This window comes from Pseudonaja textilis, chromosome 1 (genome assembly GCF_049901715.1).
Source record: "Pseudonaja textilis isolate UNSWEBS1 chromosome 1, rPseTex1.2, whole genome shotgun sequence".
Classification (NCBI taxonomy): Eukaryota; Metazoa; Chordata; class Lepidosauria; order Squamata; family Elapidae; genus Pseudonaja; species Pseudonaja textilis.
The window spans coordinates 296,223,913-296,242,649 of record NC_141990.1 but is presented as its reverse complement, the minus strand read 5'-3'; the positions used below and the strand labels follow the sequence as shown (position 1 = coordinate 296,242,649).

At 38.7% G+C, this 18,737-nt stretch overlaps 1 long non-coding RNA gene across 3 annotated transcripts in view; it reads left to right on the top strand.

Moving 5' to 3' along the window:
* The window catches only part of LOC148128261 (uncharacterized), a 265,315-nt gene that overhangs the window by 87,452 nt on the left and 159,126 nt on the right, over positions 1–18,737 (top strand). For all 3 annotated transcript variants that reach the window (XR_015741540.1, XR_015741538.1, XR_015741537.1), the window contains one exon: positions 3,348–3,545. This is a non-coding gene — a long non-coding RNA (uncharacterized LOC148128261). The remainder of the gene's footprint in view (positions 1–3,347; positions 3,546–18,737) is intronic.

Here is an 18,737-nt window from a genome sequence, read left to right as displayed (position 1 = left end):
TGTGGGCGTTATTCCCCCATTCCCATTGGTTGGTTCTCCCCAGCAGCCAGCTATAAAAGCAGGCTGTGGGGTCCAACTGGTTGCTGATTGTTGCGAGCCAGTTCCAGGCTTGGCAAGCACGGTCAGCCCTTTATTTGTAAAATAAAGTACTGTTGCACTCTTGCTCTGGTTCAGCCTCTCATTGCTCAAACTTAACAATCAGCTACCCAAAGATGGCCATTTAATTACAAGCTGTCAACTAAGGGGGAGAGCAGTAGTGATAAGGGGGGGAAGAATGAAGGGTCAGAGCACCCCACTTTCTGATGTTGATTAAAAGTGACCAAGATTAGCGTGTCCACACTGATCCTGCATCTTTTTCTCATTGTGAGGGATGGCGAAGGCAATCATTTCCATTTTCAAATATTTGGGTAGTAACCTCTGCCTATTGTAAAAAAAAAACCACATGATCCTTTTTGTTCTAATCAACATAACAAGTTTATATGCACTACATTCTTTGCCTTACTACAAATAGAACTACATACACTTTCCACAAATACCATTGCTCTCACCCAACAATAATATAAAAGCCTGCTATTCATGGATGGAAGAAGCATGAAAATATGCATTAAATGGAAGCAGGTCAGCAGATGCTATCAAATGTAGGCAAGTTAAAGAATGAATCTGTGACTAATAGAGAAGGAGTTGCTTGAGTCTTCAGCCCTGTCCTAATCTATCTTTTCCTGCCTATTAGTCTGATTATGGGGGGGCTGTACAAAATAGTCATTATGCACTATTGTCATCCTTGAGCCAATTTTATGACCTGTATCTGAAATGTACCATTTTCTCATTAGAAAAGCTAAAATGATCCATTAATCTTTTCTGCTCTCTCACATTCCTAGAACTTCTGTACTGTTTTAAGCAGAACTTTAAAAGAGGTGCAGTATATTGTAAAGATTGTTCATCAGATCTCTCCTCTCTTTTCCTTTTCCATCTTTCACAAAAAACACGTAATAGAACAGGTTAACAGAATAATGCTTTTAAGGCTTTTCATTCCAGAGAGAACTCTTCAAATGAGCAAAATCTCCTAGTACTTCAGCTGATTGTGTTGCATCCACATTATTTTGTTCAACACACTTACCTATATGGATGTCATAAAAACAGAATATTTGCATAATGATTTATACCCATGATAGGTAAGTGATGTCTTTTCAAATGGCTAAAATTAACTTTTTGTATTTTAAATAAATACATTGCAGAGAAAAGAAATAATTTTGATATATTTTGACTTGTAAAGCCTTTAGAAAAGAATTGTATGTGGCTAATGATGTATTTTCACATTTAAAAATAGATGGGAGTAAAGTACATTGCCTTTTCACAAACATATTAACAGATTTCTAAGCAAATGTTAAAAAGCATTTTATTGATCATGAGTCATTAACAATAGGAACAACAGAATAGAAACAAGGACATTTTATAAAATGAAATATTTGGAGGTAAATACATAGACTGTACACTTTTCATAAGTTTCTAATATTAGCTTTCTGTTTTAATCTGTCCCTCTTTTTAGTGAATATAACTCCTATAATACCACTTGGGCTTTATTTTATTTAGTTGTAATCATCTTTGAACCCTAGTGTAAAAATATGGGCTAGTTTATGAAAAATGGCAGTATCCCCCAGTGATCCCCTTTACAATAGGAATGTTATAATTGAAGAACTTATTTAAATTTGGTTTTGCTTGTTGATATGTGATTGTAGAACAGATACTATTGTGATTTTTAAAGTCAACATAGGCTAGGGTCATTGGAATTTGGTAGTATATAAATCAAATACATAAAATAAAAACCGCAAAGAAAGATTTTAAAATATATTCTTAATGGAAATTAAATAAGCAAAACAAAATTTGAAAAAAATTGCTTTGGCTGTTGGCTAGGAAATGTATACTTTTGGGGAGATTAAATGTTCAGCATTTTTTATATCATTTCCATCACATATATTTTCTCCTAGATTTCTTAAAAGTCTATTTTTGGTCCAATTTAAGGAAATGTTTTTAAAAATCTCCTAAACTGGAACAAGAAAAGTATTATAAAATATAAAATATGTAAAATCTAAATCTAAACTGAGCTGTAGGGTATAAAATCAGATAGAATATTGTAAAAAGCATCACTGAAACATGTGCTCGTTTCCCAAATGATCTTTTCAATATTGTTTTCAATCAGAATCTTTTGCAATTTTATCTCCGTGCTTCAATAACGGGCCATTCCCCCAACTTGTACCTAGCAGCATTTTAAAAGGGCTTTACTGATATCCTTTTCTCCCCAGCGACTATATGCTAAGAGGCAGCTTTGTTTAGTAGTTAAGGCAGCAGTTAGAAAGTGGGAGATTGTGCATGCAAGTCCCATGTTAGCTATGAAAGTCAGTTGGGAGACTTTGGGCCAGGCTCCTTCTCTTACCCAAGTCATTTCAAAGTGTTGTTGTGGGGAAACTAGGAGGAGGAAAGTGTGAATATATTCGCTGCTTCGAGTTATTTGCAAAAATAATAAAGGAGAATACAAATAATAACAACAACAACAATAATCTAGGTCCTTGGGAAGGACTCAGTAAGCAGACAAAAATGCCAAAATCAGTCTGAAGATTTGGTTGACAACATAATGAAGCATAAAAATAATGCTGTTGTCTTCCATTTGTCCCCAGACTGGGAAAAACTTGGATTAGCTATTAAAGTAATATTTTCTTCCTTATTTGGATACCATCAAAGGGCAACTTATATAATATGTTAGCCTATTACTCATTACTTTGCAAAGAAACAAAATTAGCACAGTGATTTGAAATCAATCAATCAAATGTTTATTGTCAATGCACATGTGTACAATGAAATTGAAATGAGCCTTCTTGGTGCTGGCCCTGCAAGTCTATCATATTAAACCTAATTGTGTTGTTTATGTTACATTCAGAAGTCTGACAGCCCATGGATAAAAGATATTTTTCAGCCTATTCGTTTGGCTGGCTATGCTTCTATATCTCCTGTCCGATGGTAGGAGAGTAAAGAAGTGCTGACCAGGGTGTGAATCATGCCTGCAGATTTTCCTCACTCTGCTGAGGCAGTGGGTCCTAGCAATTTCATCCACTGGTGCCAGGGGACAGCCCATAATTTTTTGTGCTGTGCTCATCACCCTCTGTAATGCCTTTTTGTCCACAGCTGTCAAGCCAGCATACTGTATCGTAATACAATGTTTAAGGATGCTTTCTATTGTAGACCGGTAAAAAGAAGTCATAAGTCATTGTTCCACCTGATATTTCCACAACAACTTAAGGAAATGGTGTCTCTGTTGAGCCTTCCTGATCATCTGGATGGTGTTGTTTTTCTAGGTGAGATCTTGGCTTAGGTGGACTCCCAGAAATTTGAAAGAGGATACTCTCTCCACACAGCCCCCCTTGATGTAGAGTGGGGTAGGTTCCTCTCTCTGCTTCCAGAAATCTAATACTATCTCCAGTACCTCGTCTGGACCTGCAGCTTTATTGGAATTCATGGCCTTCAATATAGCTCTCACTTGGTGTTCATGTAAGGTGAGTGGCTGGGAGTTGGAGGGCTGGCGGGATGGTGGGATGGAGCTACAGGGTCAGGTCTCTTGACCTTGTAGCGGGTGAAGAAGGTGTTCAACTACTCTTCCAATGAGGCATCAGAATTGACTGTCTTCATTGTATTGCCCTTATAGTTGGTTAGACGCTGCAGTCCCTGCCATACCTGCCTCAGGTTGTTGTCTGCTAGATGGTTCTACTTTTGTTTATATTTTTGTTTAGCTACCTTTGATGCCTCTCCATAGATTTGCCCTGGCCTCACTGTATTTATCTCTGTTACCTGCCTTAAAGATGGAATTTCAGGCTCTCAGAAGTGTCTGTACCTCTGCTGACATCCAGGGTTTACAATTCCTGTAGACTCTGATGCACTTGTCCACTGTTACATTATCTGTGCACATTTTGAAATATGAAACTATGGAGTCAGTGAATTATTGCAGCTTAAAATGTTCAAATATACTCCATTCAGGAGCCTCAAAGCAGTTTTGCAACTGCAACTGCCAGATTTTAACAGTTTTCCTGTTTGGCCATATCCTTTTCCTAAGGGGAATATACTTTGGGCACAATAGCAAAGAGATGTGGTCAGACGTATCCAGATGGGAGAGGGGGACTGCTCTATATGCCTGTCTTAAGTTTGAATACATATGGTCTAAAGTGTTCTTACCTCTGGTGGTACACTGCACATACTGCACAAACTTAGGAAGAACAGACTGTAGACAAGCTTGATTAAAATCCCCAGCCACGACAAAAGCACCCTCAGGGTAAGTTTGCTGCTGCCTCTTGATGGCGACATTTAACTTAGAGGGTGCTCTGCTAACATTTGCATCAGGTGGAATATAGACAGTGGTGATATTGAAATAATGGAAACAGGATTAGGGACTGGCCATGGGGACAGAGGTGTCTTGATGAGATAGGTTTTCTGACTATCCAAAGACAGGCAGATAGCAAAGGCATCTTGATTGTACTACAGGGTGTAATCCAGTGGTGGGTTTCAAAAAGTTTTCCTACTGGTTCGGTGTGAGTGCATGCCTTGTGCATGCACATGCAGCATTTGCAACTTACCTTCTGCTGCAAGCCCTATGTGTAAAACAGCTGGCGCATGGCAATTGGCTGTGCCTTGCGAAGCAGCTGAGATTGAAAAGCAGGAAATAAAGGTCAGTATAGAACCGGGGCATGTGGGAGGGTCCAGCAGCTGATTGTTGGAGTGAACCAGTTCACTCACAGATGATCCTTAAAGCTACCATTTTGGCCGAACCAGGTCGAACCAGTAGAATACCACCCCTGGTGTAATCTGTAGTACAGGGTGTAATCTGTTAGTTCTGATGCATCCACTACATATAGCTTGTTCTCATAGCTATCTCATGCTTTGCATCTAAATATAAACCCACTTGCCTTTGTTCTTAGTTGCTTAATTGAGATTAAGATATAGTAAGAGTTGCAGTCATTCAGTTTTGTTGTGAACACAAGTGACCTAAGTAAATATTGTATTCTAAAAAGAATACAAATAAATGATTCCATGCATTGGAAGCAGGGTGTTATTTTCAGCCAGGGGACAACATTCACATAATAATTGTCATTAATGTCACTATCCTTTGAGAGCTATAGAAGATGTGATTTTTTCCTGCTTTTTTAAGAAATTGGGGGGGAGGCAAGAGGTATTTAAAAACTTAATCTATGAAAAGAAATCCTACCTTGGATATGAACTCTCTTGGAACATACTGTATGAGTAGATTGCATACAAAATGTGTATAAACAATTAAAGCTTTTGAATTGTGCTGTTGAAAATTGCTATTTTGTTACTGAATTTCAGTGGTGAAATCCTATAGCTCTGCAAGCCCCCCCCCACCCCCCAAAATGGCCTGTGCTCTGAAGTTGGTCAACAAATTCCAGATTGCACAATTGGATTGTAAATGAATAGATTTAGATTGATTTGCTTCTAATAATAACACTTAGACTTATATACCACTTCATAATGTTTTACAGCTCTCTCTAAGCAGTTTTACAGAGTCAGCATATTACCTCCAACAATCTTTTACTGACCTTAGCAGGATGGAAGGCTGAGTCAACCTGGAGTTGCTCAGAATCGAAGTAAGGGATTGAGTGGTGAGTTAGCCTGCACTACTGCATTCTAACCACTATGCTACCAATACAATATGTACTCTATATTTTTTATATATATTTATGTTTCATATTTCTGAACAACACATCTCCCTCAAAGAGGGACTCTGAATGGCATGCAATGCATTTTTACATATATACAAAATACATATTTAGCACTTTAGGATGCATTGTAGCATATATCTGTCACACGAGGTTTGATAGGTCTCTATCTATCTAGCCTTCCGAAAAGCAAGTTGCCACTTGAAAAAGCACCTTTAGGATTGAACACCTGGCTTTTCTCTCAAGTGCTAAGCTAGCTTGAGGTTGCTGCCTACCAGAAGCTTGACTTGGCATGAGGTTTTTGGTTTTTTTTAATGTTTAGGGTTTAATAGCTTTTAATATGGTTATTATGTTGTTTCAAATTTTGATTGGGTGCAGAATTTGAGGTGAGATGGGCAGCTATATGACTGTTTTAAATCAATAAATACTTAGAAGAGTAGGGTTTAGTAAGCTGATATTTAAAGTTACCACCTTAGTTATTGCTGATGGAAAGTATTACAAACTTTAAAAACATATATAATAGAGGAATTTCAAAATCAAAATTTTGAAAGTATACACAAGCTAGTTTCTGAAGGATTGTCGTATTTCAGGCTAATACTTTTTTTAAGTACAGTGTTAAGAAAAAGAGAAAATTATCTTAATCTTACCTTAGATTCCCCACTCCCCTTGCTTTTGTTTAACACTCCCTTTAAAAAGGTATTAGCTTGAAATACAGCATTCTTCTTTTGGAAGGTCCCTTTGATGACCTATTGAGTCTACTTCAACACATATTCTGTGACTTTATTGATAGTCTAATTCCTCAATGACAAATATGAGCACAGAAGAGTGAAACAAAGAATGCCACCTTTGTAACTTCTGCTATGAATTCATTTATTCCCATTCAATGGATTGCAATAATATAGTACAATTTAGACAGAAGTACATGGCCCAGAATTTTGGTAAGTGGTGGCCAGTTACAGTTTTCTAACAGTAATATTTGCAAATGGTACACATACTTTGCTTGCTGACAAAATAGTAATAGAGCAAGTTAAGTATTGGCCAGGAGTGATTCAGACATAGATAAGTTTTGTACCTTCAATCATAACTGAGTTCCTGGTTTTTCATTTTCCTGGAAACCTTGGGCATTGTTTACTTAGGTACAAGATTTCTACTTCCTGAGATGGCTGTTGGACTAAATTGGTATTCAGGTTGAAGAAAATGGGCTATTTTTTCCTAACATAGAGAGCAGTGATAATTTATATTCTCTGGGTCAATAAGAGCTCTAAAAAAAGTAAAGTAAGGCTCTGGAGAGAAATAGACACAGTATTTGCTGTCCTAATTATTTAACTTTACTTATCCATTTAAAATTCAGCCCCAAGGCTGGTTAGCAAAACCAGTTAGAATGCAAGTTAGAATGCAAGCTTAATAAAGCCAAATCAGAATGCCCAATCTATATAGGCCAAAGTTAAAGAGAAAATTAAATGATATTTTGCAGTATTTTATTGTGAAAGGAACAATAATCTAAAAGGACAAAGTGCACAGCAGTTTAAGTTAAAACAGTAGTTGGGTGAGGGTAAATATTTTTTACATTTTAAATAAATGTAAAAATAAAATAATAAAATAAAATAAAATAAATCCAGGACTTTGATACCTCTACAATTATAACCCACTGCAGTTCTGTCTTCAATTGCAATAAAGCCACCCAGAGACTTAGGTTGGTTTGGTTTATAAATATTACAAATAAATGAGATAAAGAAAAATATGAATTTCACACAGAGATTCATACATGTACTGATATGCATATGTATATATGCATGCATAGTCATCCATCGATAGATCCAATCATTCATTCTGCTCTTCTTCCAATGAATGTGATAACAGCTGAGCCTCAATGAGAGGAAGAAAAGAACTGGGAGATAAGCAAGACTTCCTACCTAAACAATAAAGGGCTGCTTATATAAAGATCAGCTGTGCTGGGATTTCAAATCCACTTCAACAACATTGACTCAGCTGCTGAAGATAGCAGAGAGATACAGAGCTGATTCTGAATTGTTGAAAGAACCCTGTGTGGAAATGCTTTCAGTTAAGTATTTTAAGTTAAAATACAATTCACATTCACTCATAAGAGTGACAGTTATGTGTATGTGAGCTTAGTGGACAAGAAAATTCTACTGGGCTCTACTTACACATTACAAGTCCAAGAACACATTGACATACATAGATGACTAAATACAAGAAGTTTTTTTTTAAAAAAAATGCCACGTGTATGAATCATCTCATCAGTGGAAAAATGTCTACTGTAGTTTTGTACTGTTTTCTTAATAGTCATTTACTAAAAATAATTCTCACTGCCTTTCACTTTCTTCTATCATTTATATCCTTTTTTGAATTCCCCAATGATGCCTTGTATTTCCATAAAACTTCAAGACTGCCTTACATGTATCTAATAAAGTGGATTGTAAAGTAAAAATCTTATGGAATAATTACCTTCTTAGCTTTTAAATGGTCATATTACTCTTAAGTGATTTTAACAAATATGCTCAAAATAGACTTATCTGAATTTCACCAGTCACCCGAGGAATTAGGTTAGCTTCATCTTGTTTAGCGAACTATCCAGGCAAACAGATCAAAGTAAAGCTGTACCTGTTTTGGTTCCAACTGTTTAGCAGTGAATTTGAACTGAAAACAACAACAACAACAACAACAAACATGGTGATTTCTGAAAAAAATATAGACTTAGTTCTCAGCATATTCTCCTTTTTCACTTCCTATTCAATACAACTTAGAAAAAGCCTTTCACAAAAATAGGTGTGTAAAGGTAAACGAAGGAAATAATTCTTAGATAATACACTATAGCAATGTATTACACTGATAGGCTGTTAACAACTATCCCTTCACAAAGTTACAAGATGACAGCAGTCAACAATATATTATAGAGCTAGAATGAGGGCACAGAATGAAAATGCTAATTTTCAGCTATCTTGAAAGCTATAGGTGGTCTTGGCATGGAAAAAAATGCATTGCCTCCAAGAATGAATCTTTAAGGCATAGCAGGAGGCAGTTCTAACCAAGACTGTCACCATATGTGTTTGGAATTTCTTACACCATAATTAATAATCACTCTGTAGAGATGAATAATTTAATGCATCTTCCTGCACTAGGATATATAGACATGCAGATGCACACCAGGAGGAACATATTGCTGTACTATCTTCATTCTAATCTAGATCAAATCCAAATAGGTGGTTACTTTGAAACAATCAAATACAATGAAACCAAAGAGAACATGGTCCATCTTTAAATATTATATGTAACATATGCTTTGATGCTACCTGATGTATATGTGTGTATACAATGCATTCGGAAAGTATTCAGACCCCTTCATTTTTGTCAATTTTATTATGCTGCAGCCTGATTCTAGTTGTTCTCATTAATTATTTTTCTCATTAATCTACACTCAATACCCTATAATGACAAAGTGAAAACAGAATTTTAGAAATGTCTGTAAATTTATTAAAAAGAAAGAAAAACTGAAATATCACATTGGCATAAGTATTCAGACCCTTCACTCAGTACTTTGTTGAAGCATCTTTGGCAGCAATTACAACCTCAAGTCTTTTTGTGTATAATGCAACAAGCTTTGTGCACCTTTCTTCCTTGCAAATCCTCTCAAGCTCAGTCAGGTAGGATGGTGACTGTCAGTAGAAAGCCATTTTCAGGTCCCTCCACAGGTGTTCAATAGAATTAAAGACAAGGCTCTCCACTCTAGGAAATTAACAGAGTTGTCCCTAAGCCACTCTTGTGTTGTTTTGGCTATGTGCTTAGGATCATTGTCATGTTGGAATGTGAACCTTTGGCCCAGTCTGAGGTATTGAGTGCTGTGGAACAAGATTTTATTGAGGATATTCCTGTACTTTGCTCCATTCAAGTTTCCCTCAACCTTGACTAGTCTTCCAGTACTGCTGCTGAAAAACACCCCTACACTATCATGCTTCACTGTTGGGATGATATTGGGCAGGTGATTAGTGGTAACTGGTTTCCTCCAGAGATAATGTTTAGAATCGAGGCCAAACACTTCAATTTTGGTTTTATCAGACCAGACAATCTTGTTCCTCACAGTCTGAGAATTCTTCAGGTGCTTTTTTGCAAACTCCAATAGGCTTTCATGTGTTTTACACTGGGGAGAGGCTTCTGTCTAGTCACTCTGCCATAAAGCCTAGATTACTGAACCTCTGCAGTGATGGTTGTACTTCTGGAACTCTGTCCCATCTCCACACAAGATCTCTGGAATTCAGTTGGTGATCACTGGGTTTTGGTCACCTCTCTTACTAAGGTCCTTCTCCCCTGATTGCTCAGTTGGACCAGACGACCAACTCTTGGAAGTGCACAGTGCAGCAGAAATTTTATTGTAGCCTTCCCCAGATCTGTGCCTTGCAATAATCCTGTCTCTGAGCTCTGCAGGCAGTATCTTTGACCTCATGGTTTTTGCTTTGCTACAGTCTGCATTGTCAGCTGTGAGGCCTTCTATAGAGAGATCCAAATCATGGACAATCAATTTAATTTACCATAGGTAGACTCCAATCAAGATATAAAAACATGTCAGCAATGGTCAAAAGAACTGTGAGGCACCTAAGCTAGATTTCAGATGTTGCAAAGGGTCTGAATAGTTATGCCAATGTGATATTTCAGTTTTTTTTCTTTTTAATAAATTTACAGACATTTCTAAAATTCTGTCACTTTGTCATTATGGGGTATTGAGTGTAGATTAATGAGGAAATAATTAATTTCAACAACTCAGGCTGCAGCATAACAAAACTGGCACTTGAGTGCACTTTAGGTTTATGAGAGCAATTCAAAAATGTTAGTATTGACCTATCAACCCCTATATACCTTGGCATCTGAACTGAGCTTGAGAGGATTTGCAAGGAAGAATGGCAGAAAATCCCCCAATCCAGGTGTTCAGAGTTTGTTGCATCATACCCAAAAAGATTCGAGACTGTAATTGCTGCCAAACTGCCAAAGGTGAGTGAAGGGTCTGAATACTTATGCCAATGTGATATTTTAGTTTTAAAAAAAATAAATTTAAAGACATTTCTAAAATTCTGTTTTTATTTAGACATTGAATTCGGAATGAATATATATATATATATATATTCTGAGGTTTTCGCGGGTATTTGTATGTGGATCTTTGGTTATTCGGGTTTTCTCTCGCGTAAAATTGGAAGTATCTAGGCGACGTTTCGATGAAGTCTCATTCATCATCTTCAGGCTTGTGTCTTTGGCTTTGTGCTTCTCAGAGTAATGTGAGCTTGCAGCTGCTTCTTCCTTTTAACTGCTAGTGGGAGTGTGACTTGATTGGGTGGGGGCTTGGCTGTGTTCTGATTGGGTGGGGGTGTGTTCTCATTGGTAGTGGGTTTGGCTGAGTTCTGATTGGTTGGGGGGTTGGCCGTGTTTTGATTGGCTGGAGGCGTGTTCTGTTCAGGTGGGGGCTTGGTTGTGCTCAGGTTAGTCTTAGTTGCTGGAGGATTTGAGCTGGTGAGCTGTGATCCTGCTGTTTGGCTTCGAGTTCGTGGTCGTGCTGCATCTTCATGGTGGGTGTCAGTTTGCTTCATGTATGGCTCGGAGGGGTTTGAAGTGGGTAGTGATGCAGCTGCAGTGAGGCTTCTGGTCCGTGGTCGTGTCTCATCTTCTGTGTGGATGTGAGTTTGCTTTCTACATGGAAGTGTGGTGGTGGCATCTTGTGTGGCCCTCATGGGTGTGGGTCTGGTGTCATTCTTCATGTTAGGTACTCGTCTGTTCATGAGGGCGGGTTTCCAAATGGCTGGTAGGCGGGTAGTCATCTCGTTTATTCATGCTGTGTGGGCGTTTTTCTATCTCTATGGCTTCTCTGATTATTCTGCGAGTTGTTTGGATTTGTCTACCTCAGACTCAGTAACTCCACCTCAGACTCAGCACTCCACCTCAGACTCAGCAACAAGATTCACCCCTTACTTTATACACACACACACACACACGTTTGTATGTATGGTATTCAGCTTTGTTCAGGTATTTTCCCACATCATTATAGTTGTGCTTTTAAAGTTTTAGCAACGTTTCAGCAGAATCTCATCTGCCATCATCAGGCTTCTGTATTGTGTTTGTCTGTGAGTAAGACTTTCACAGCTGTTTCAGTTTTAAATTTGGGGCTAGCCTACTGCTGTGCCAGAATGGCTTTTTCTTCATCCTGATTGGTTGGGAGTCTTGGTCTGTGTTTATTGGTCTTGGAATTTGCTGTGTTCTACTTGATTGGTGTTCCTAATATCTTCTATCTGTTTTGTAGTGTTTTTTTGTCTTGATTGGCTGGCAACATTGTGTTCCTATATTGGAGGCTTTTAGTGCAGCTTGGCTCCGAGTAAATGGATGACTATCATTTATAAGGAAGCTAGGTTTCATCTGGATGCCTGGTTGGGGTGTGTTTGAGCTGGAGGTATCAGGCGGGATCTGTTTGTGCACAGGTGTTTGCCTGGCTTGTGGTGTGGAGATTTTTTTGTTTGTGAGTGCAGGCTTCCAAATAATTGACAGTCTGGTGGAATCATGTCTTCTATTCATGCTTTCAGGTCTTTTTTCAATCTCTATGGCTTCTCTGATAATTCTGTGGCTGGGGTTTCTTTAGTGGCTAGGGTTTTGGTGCCATTGAAGTTGATGCTATGACCTGTTGGTTTCATGTGTTGGACTAGTGTGGAAGGGTGTTACAGCTTTTTTACTGCATTTTTGTGTTCATCCAGGGGGGTACTTATTCTTCTATTGTTCTGTCCAATGTATGTGGCAGGGCATGATGTGCAGGGGATTTCATATATGCCTTGGTTTTCCAGGTCAATTTTATCTTTGGGGTTTCTAAGGATGGCTGCTATTTTTCTGTCTGTTTTGAATGCAGTCTTGATGTGATGCCTGTGTAGTATCTTACTGATTTTGTCTGTAGTACCCCTTATGTAGGGCAGGACAGCTGTTTCATAGTTCATCTCTGTTCATCTTCTAGGTCTCCATTATGTCTCAGTGTGTTTTTGTGGATAAAGCTGGTGATTCTGCTTTTGTGGAAACCGTTAGCTGTCAGTACTTTAGTCAGGGTGCATAGTTCAGTCTTTATGTGTGTCTTGTCTGCCAGGCATTTGGTTCTGTCATTTTATCTCTGTTTTATTGAAGACATAATAGTTAATTGATTAAATATTTAAAAAGCTTCAAAGCACATATATGTATTTATGTTTACACAAGTAATAAGACACACAGGGAAATGTACACAAAATTAGTGCTCTTTGACTCAATGTAAGAAAGTCATATAATCCTCACTAGAATTAATATGAAGATACCAAAAAAAAAAAAAAAACATTTTTTCAGGTAGGATTAAAGTAGATGGGCATTTATTTGTATTTCTTTAAAATATTTGTATAATACTTAAAGAACCTTCTAATTTATCATACTTTGAATTTCTTTTTCAAAATGATTCTCAATAGCTTAAACAAAATAAAATGCTAACATATCAATTTTATCATTATTGATTTTTGGGATTTAGTTTTCACCAGCCTTCACATAGAATATTGTTTCCAAGTTTGAATTTCACATATTAAGAAATTATTGCAGGTCTGGAAAATACTTTAAAAAGGGGAGTTTCATCATTGATATGTCTATGAAGTTCTACCATATTTAGTAAATATGACAACATGACTGTGCCCTTCAAATACTTCGGGGTATTGCAAAAATATGTTTATTTACTGTGGTTTCAAAAATGTTCAGAAATGTATCACTGTTTCCAGGGAAGATGGAGATGCTATAACAGTAGATTTCTTATATTGGCAGAAATGCAGCTGGATTAATTTTAAGGATCTTTGCAATTCTACCCTCTCTATCTCAAGCATCTGGTATTTAAATGAGGTGTGCAAAATTTACAGTTTGTTGCTTGGTTTAGTGCTTTAAGAAAAAGTCCTCATTGATTTGAATAGAATTAGAGGCTGGATGTTTCACTTCAAGGCCTCACCCAAAGCATAATTAGTATCATTCATTGGTCGATATGAGCAAACCAAGTGGCTCTAACTTTTAAACATTTCAACAGAATGGGATGGAAATTCTAGGAATAATTCACAATTTGGAAGACTTTCAAACAGACATAAGATTTTTAATGCTAAATTGCTTTCATTGTTGTGATTTCATTATTAAAGAACGTGGTTGGGCACATCATTACACTTGTAAAGATGATCTTGGGAAAATAAATGGTCATTACAGTAAAAAGATATTACTGGCTTTGGACAGAATTATATCATATTTTCTGGGAAAATAAAGTATTTTCATTTGTAGTTTGTTCTTTAATACACAAAGTATACGTTAAATATTTTCACTGGAAGATAGTCTCTAAAAATCATCCATTTTAGTACATCTCTGACAATTCTTGTACTCTGTGATTGGAAAAGAAAGACCCTTCACATAAACTACACACAATTGACCTTTCCACAGGGTTCCTGAAGGAATCATTCCCTATTATTAGAGGCTAGGCCTATCTGTCAAAGATAGTAAACTCTATCCCACCCTATCTTCCTTCCTTCCCATATCTTAATTTCTACCAAGTAATGTACACTTTGCTTAGCTTTTGTAGACAGTGTGCTTCATTATACAGCATATCAAAAGTTGAATAATTTCACAAACCTGATAGTCGTTACAACGGAAACTGTATTTTGCATGGTTAAGCCATAGATTTCAGCCAAATTTCTTTACTTTTGTTTTCGTTTGGGGATTTTACTAATATTGATCTATACCCCTAGCATTCAGAAGTCTCTAAAAAAGAAAATTTAGTGTATCTCTCACATTTTCTGTTGCATCAATGATCATTTAGAACAGGGGTGTCAAACTCATGTTGTCACGGTGGTGTCAAGTGACATATCATGACTTTCCCTCCCCCCTTTGCTAAACCGGGCATAAGTGTGGTCAGTGCGCAACATATCCAGCCCACGGGCCACAAGTTTGACAGCCCTGTTTTAGAACATAGAACACTTCCTAGTGTTATGCTGTGCTCTCATGGAATTGTTTTTATATCTCAGTCTACTCAGAAAGTATAGACTAATCCAATTAAACCAATAAACTTGAATTAAAGTTTCTGTTTAGCTGTTTATTGTATCCTAGTCAGAATGAGAAAGTTAAAATGCACGCTGCCTGGCTTAAAGGTGCTATTCTTTTTCCATCTCATGTTATCCAATAGTTTGTGCAAGTCCCCACCCAAATAAATGCTGGGTGCTATAGAAAAGAGGGAACCCTGCACATTCTGCAAGCCTTCTGATTTGCTGTTCTGATTCCTGCAAGATGAAGCTTTAGGCTGTTCTGTCTGTCCCTGACTTCCTGTGTCTGGATTGGTTTGAGGTTGAGAGTGGTTTACTGTTTCTTTGAAGCTCAGGGTTAGTCTAATTGAAAAGACATGTCTTGAAAATATGTGTCCAGGATGGTTAAAGAAACTAATCCAACCTTGGTGCTGATAGCTGATAGAAGGCCTCAAAAGATAATTAATTAAAGGAAGTGACTGAGTTAATGTCTGAAGAGATCTATAAAAGTTGTCAGGTCCTGAATGGGCTTGGTAAAATCACTGACTTTTGGTAACAAATGAAACACACAGGGACAAAAAAAAAGGATAGAAAAATATAGTAGCAATACTTTCCAGCCCTTTTGTGGCATACTAGTGTGACTTATACCTACAAAGAATGATGAGATTAGGATAGATGGTAACAATACATGTTTTTCAGTGTAAAAGGGCCAATGTAGCTATCTCCAATTTGAGACCATAATTAAAAAGGCAGGGTCATGGGATTGTTCTGTTTGAAGTGGTTTCATAAATGCTTTAAGAAATCCCTGCCAGTAGAAGAGGCATATGGTCTAAATACTAGACCAGTAACAAAGAATCTTACTGTGCTGGTTTAGAAAGAATCAAAGCTAAGATGAAATGAAGGGGTTGGGAGGGGAGGACAGAGGGGAAAGTAAGTAAGGAAGGAAGGTTCGTACCCTAACTCAATAGGGAAACATTATATAAAATCCCCAAATTGAGACTGGGTTTGACATGACCTTTTTATTTAGCTGTGTTGCAGTTGAAGTGGTTTTGCTAAAATCCAAGTTTCCATTGGCCTGATCTGCCAGAATTTTAATTTCCATGTCTTTGTTTCTGCGTTTCAGCAAATACACTTCCCGCTTGTGGTCCTAATGGGTTTTGCTGTATATAATGCAGCCTTTTGAAGGTTACTGGAGTTTTTTCCTTTTCAACTTGTGTCATAAGAAGCATTGAGAAGCAGGTGCAGCTCTTTCAGTGTGGCCTCTACAATGTTTCTACACAGTGCATCCAGAAAATGTGTGCCTGCAGGGTAAAACAGAATTATCAGTGTTTCCCCGTGAGATTTCTGCACCTTGAGAGGCTACTCTCAACTACAGAACAGTTAGCTGCATGGCTGAGCACTGGCAGCAAATGCTTACTTCAATTGTGGCAACTGCCAGTCAGAAGAGGTGCATTTAATCTTGAAGGATAGATGTCTCAAGACATCAGCCAGAATTATACAGAGGCTTGGGATACAAAAGAAACACTACTGGAGAAGCCTGTAGGAGATAAATATTCCTTCTCCAAAAAGGAAGGAAAGCAGTTAAGTCAATAAAAAATGATGCTTAATCATCACTCTACTTGCTCGCTAGGTTTCTGATACATTTGGAAATGTAATTGTCAAAAGAGGCAGCAGGGATCGGAGGCCATGGCAACAAAGCTCTCGATAAGCAGCATTCTGCCCTTGTGGCTTTTATAGCAGTTTTTATAGATGAGAAATTAAGTGTTAATTGCAAAATGTTAGTACATAGCCTGATTTCATATTGTTCATTCAAGGGTATTTATGCCAACAGTGGTTTCTGATATTTAGATGTACTACTTGCATTTGGAAAGAATTGTGGTAGGTACATGATAGAACCCAAAAGCTTCCCTCTTCCATTTTATCCAATAGTATCACCTCCCAATCATGTAAGAGCAAGGGGGCTAAGATCTGTATGCCATCCCCAACAAGTTGAAAACAATTCTACTTAATTGCTTCATTTTGGTCATCTACACCATAGGTCCTCCCATGTCTTGAGGCAAAATAAAAAAATGGCATCTACCCTTTTCTGCATTCCATGTACAAAAGTAGTTTAGCAATTGAATCTTATTTCAGCTTAGGGTTAAAATTTCTAGCAATGTGTTTAAATAAATGCTTTGAAGAAGGAAATAGTGCAAGAAGCTGTTACAGAAGCATAGATGGACTAAGCTGTTTAAATTCTTTCTGTGCAGTTACTTTATGTAGGTCTGCTCTGGAAGGAAATGTTATGTCTTTGGAACTGGTTGGAGTCCCCAACCAGGTCCGCTGTTTGAGCGGGAGCACCAGCCGCTCCCATTGGCTGGCTCCGTTTGACAGTCGGCTATAAAAGCCGGCTGTCGAGCAGAGCCAGCCTGTTGTCGCCAGCTAACCTGCTAGTTAGAAGGCAGATGCGGCAACCCTTTATTCCCTGTAATAAAGCCTGTTCATTGTTCACTCTGGCTCTTGCCTCTTCCTTCCATCGCTCTACAACACTGGCGACGAGGATGGGATGTGATCGAAGGCTAGCCAGACGTGTTTTTCAAAAGAGCTGTGGTCACTGAAGAGCGAAGCCACGGGCTCTGAAGCAGCAGCCACCAACGCTCACAAAGAGCACGAAATTTGAAAAAGCCTCCGTAGCTTTTGAGCTGTAGTCACTGAAAGCGAAGCCACGGGCGCTGTAGCCGCAGCCACCAGCGCTCACAAAGAGCGCAAAATTCAAAGAGCCTCCGTAGCCTAGAGAGACAGTCACTGCCTACGCTCTTCTAAGAGCGCGAATTTCAAAATACGACTGAAGAAGACGAACCCTGCATCTTCAAAATGAACGCTAATCCAGCATTCCCACCATTCAAGCCAACCGAGGAAACGTGGGACTCATACAAAAATCGTTTCAGCCATTTCCTTGATGCCATCGGTTTAGCAGACGCCGCTGAACACAGGAAGAAATCCTACTTCCTCAGCTATTGTGGGGCTGCAGTGTTTGACACCGCTACAGCACTAGTCGCTCCTCGCGCTATCAGAAGCGTACCGTGGGATGAACTCCAAGAAATCCTCTCCAACCACTACTCGCCAAAGCCATCTCAGATAGCCAGGAGATTCGCCTTCAGAATTAGAAAACAGGCAGAGGGTGAGTCAATCAACAAGTATATGGCAGCTCTGAGGACAGCTGCCTTGCAGTGTGGGTTCAAAGACTACCTAGAAGACATGTTATTGGACCAGATCGTCTGTGGGGTCAGGGACCTGAGGCTCCAAAGACGTTTGCTAGCAAAAAAGGACTTGAACCTAGCTCTTGCCATAGAGGAAGCCCAAGCTGCTGAGCTCTCTGCCCAATCAGCAGCTGAAATTCAAGGTACTCCGTTAAAGCCCAGCAGTTCCACCATCCATTCAGAGGAAGTGCTCAGTGATGAAGACCCCACAGACTCATCAGACATTAACCGTCTTAAGCAACAGAAGCCTTCACAGGTAGGAGCGGGGCAGCGAAACAACTTCGCCCCCAAACAACCTTCCATTTGCCTAACCTGCGGAGGCTCCCACTCTAGGGCATCCTGCAGGTTTAAGAACGCCATCTGCCTAAATTGCCAAAAGAAGGGTCACCTCGCTAGAGTCTGCCAAGCAGGGCGTACCTTGCCTCAGAGACCTCCACCACCTTCTAATTCCCAAAGGCAAGTGGAGGACTGCTATACCTGCTACCATGCTAACCATACTTCCCAGACTCCCAATAAAATCAAAATCTCTATTTCTTTAGAAGGTAAACCCTGCAGGATGGAGGTAGACACAGGATCGGCACTTTCAATCATCTCCTGGGATACCCTAAAGAAGATCCAGCCCAGACTATTGAAGAAGAGATGCCACCTGACACTGCGGGACTACCAGGGCAAGAACATCCCTGTCCTCGGGAAAGGCAAGTTTTTAGTTCAATTCCAAGCCTTTAAAGGCCATTTGCCTTTAGTGGTTG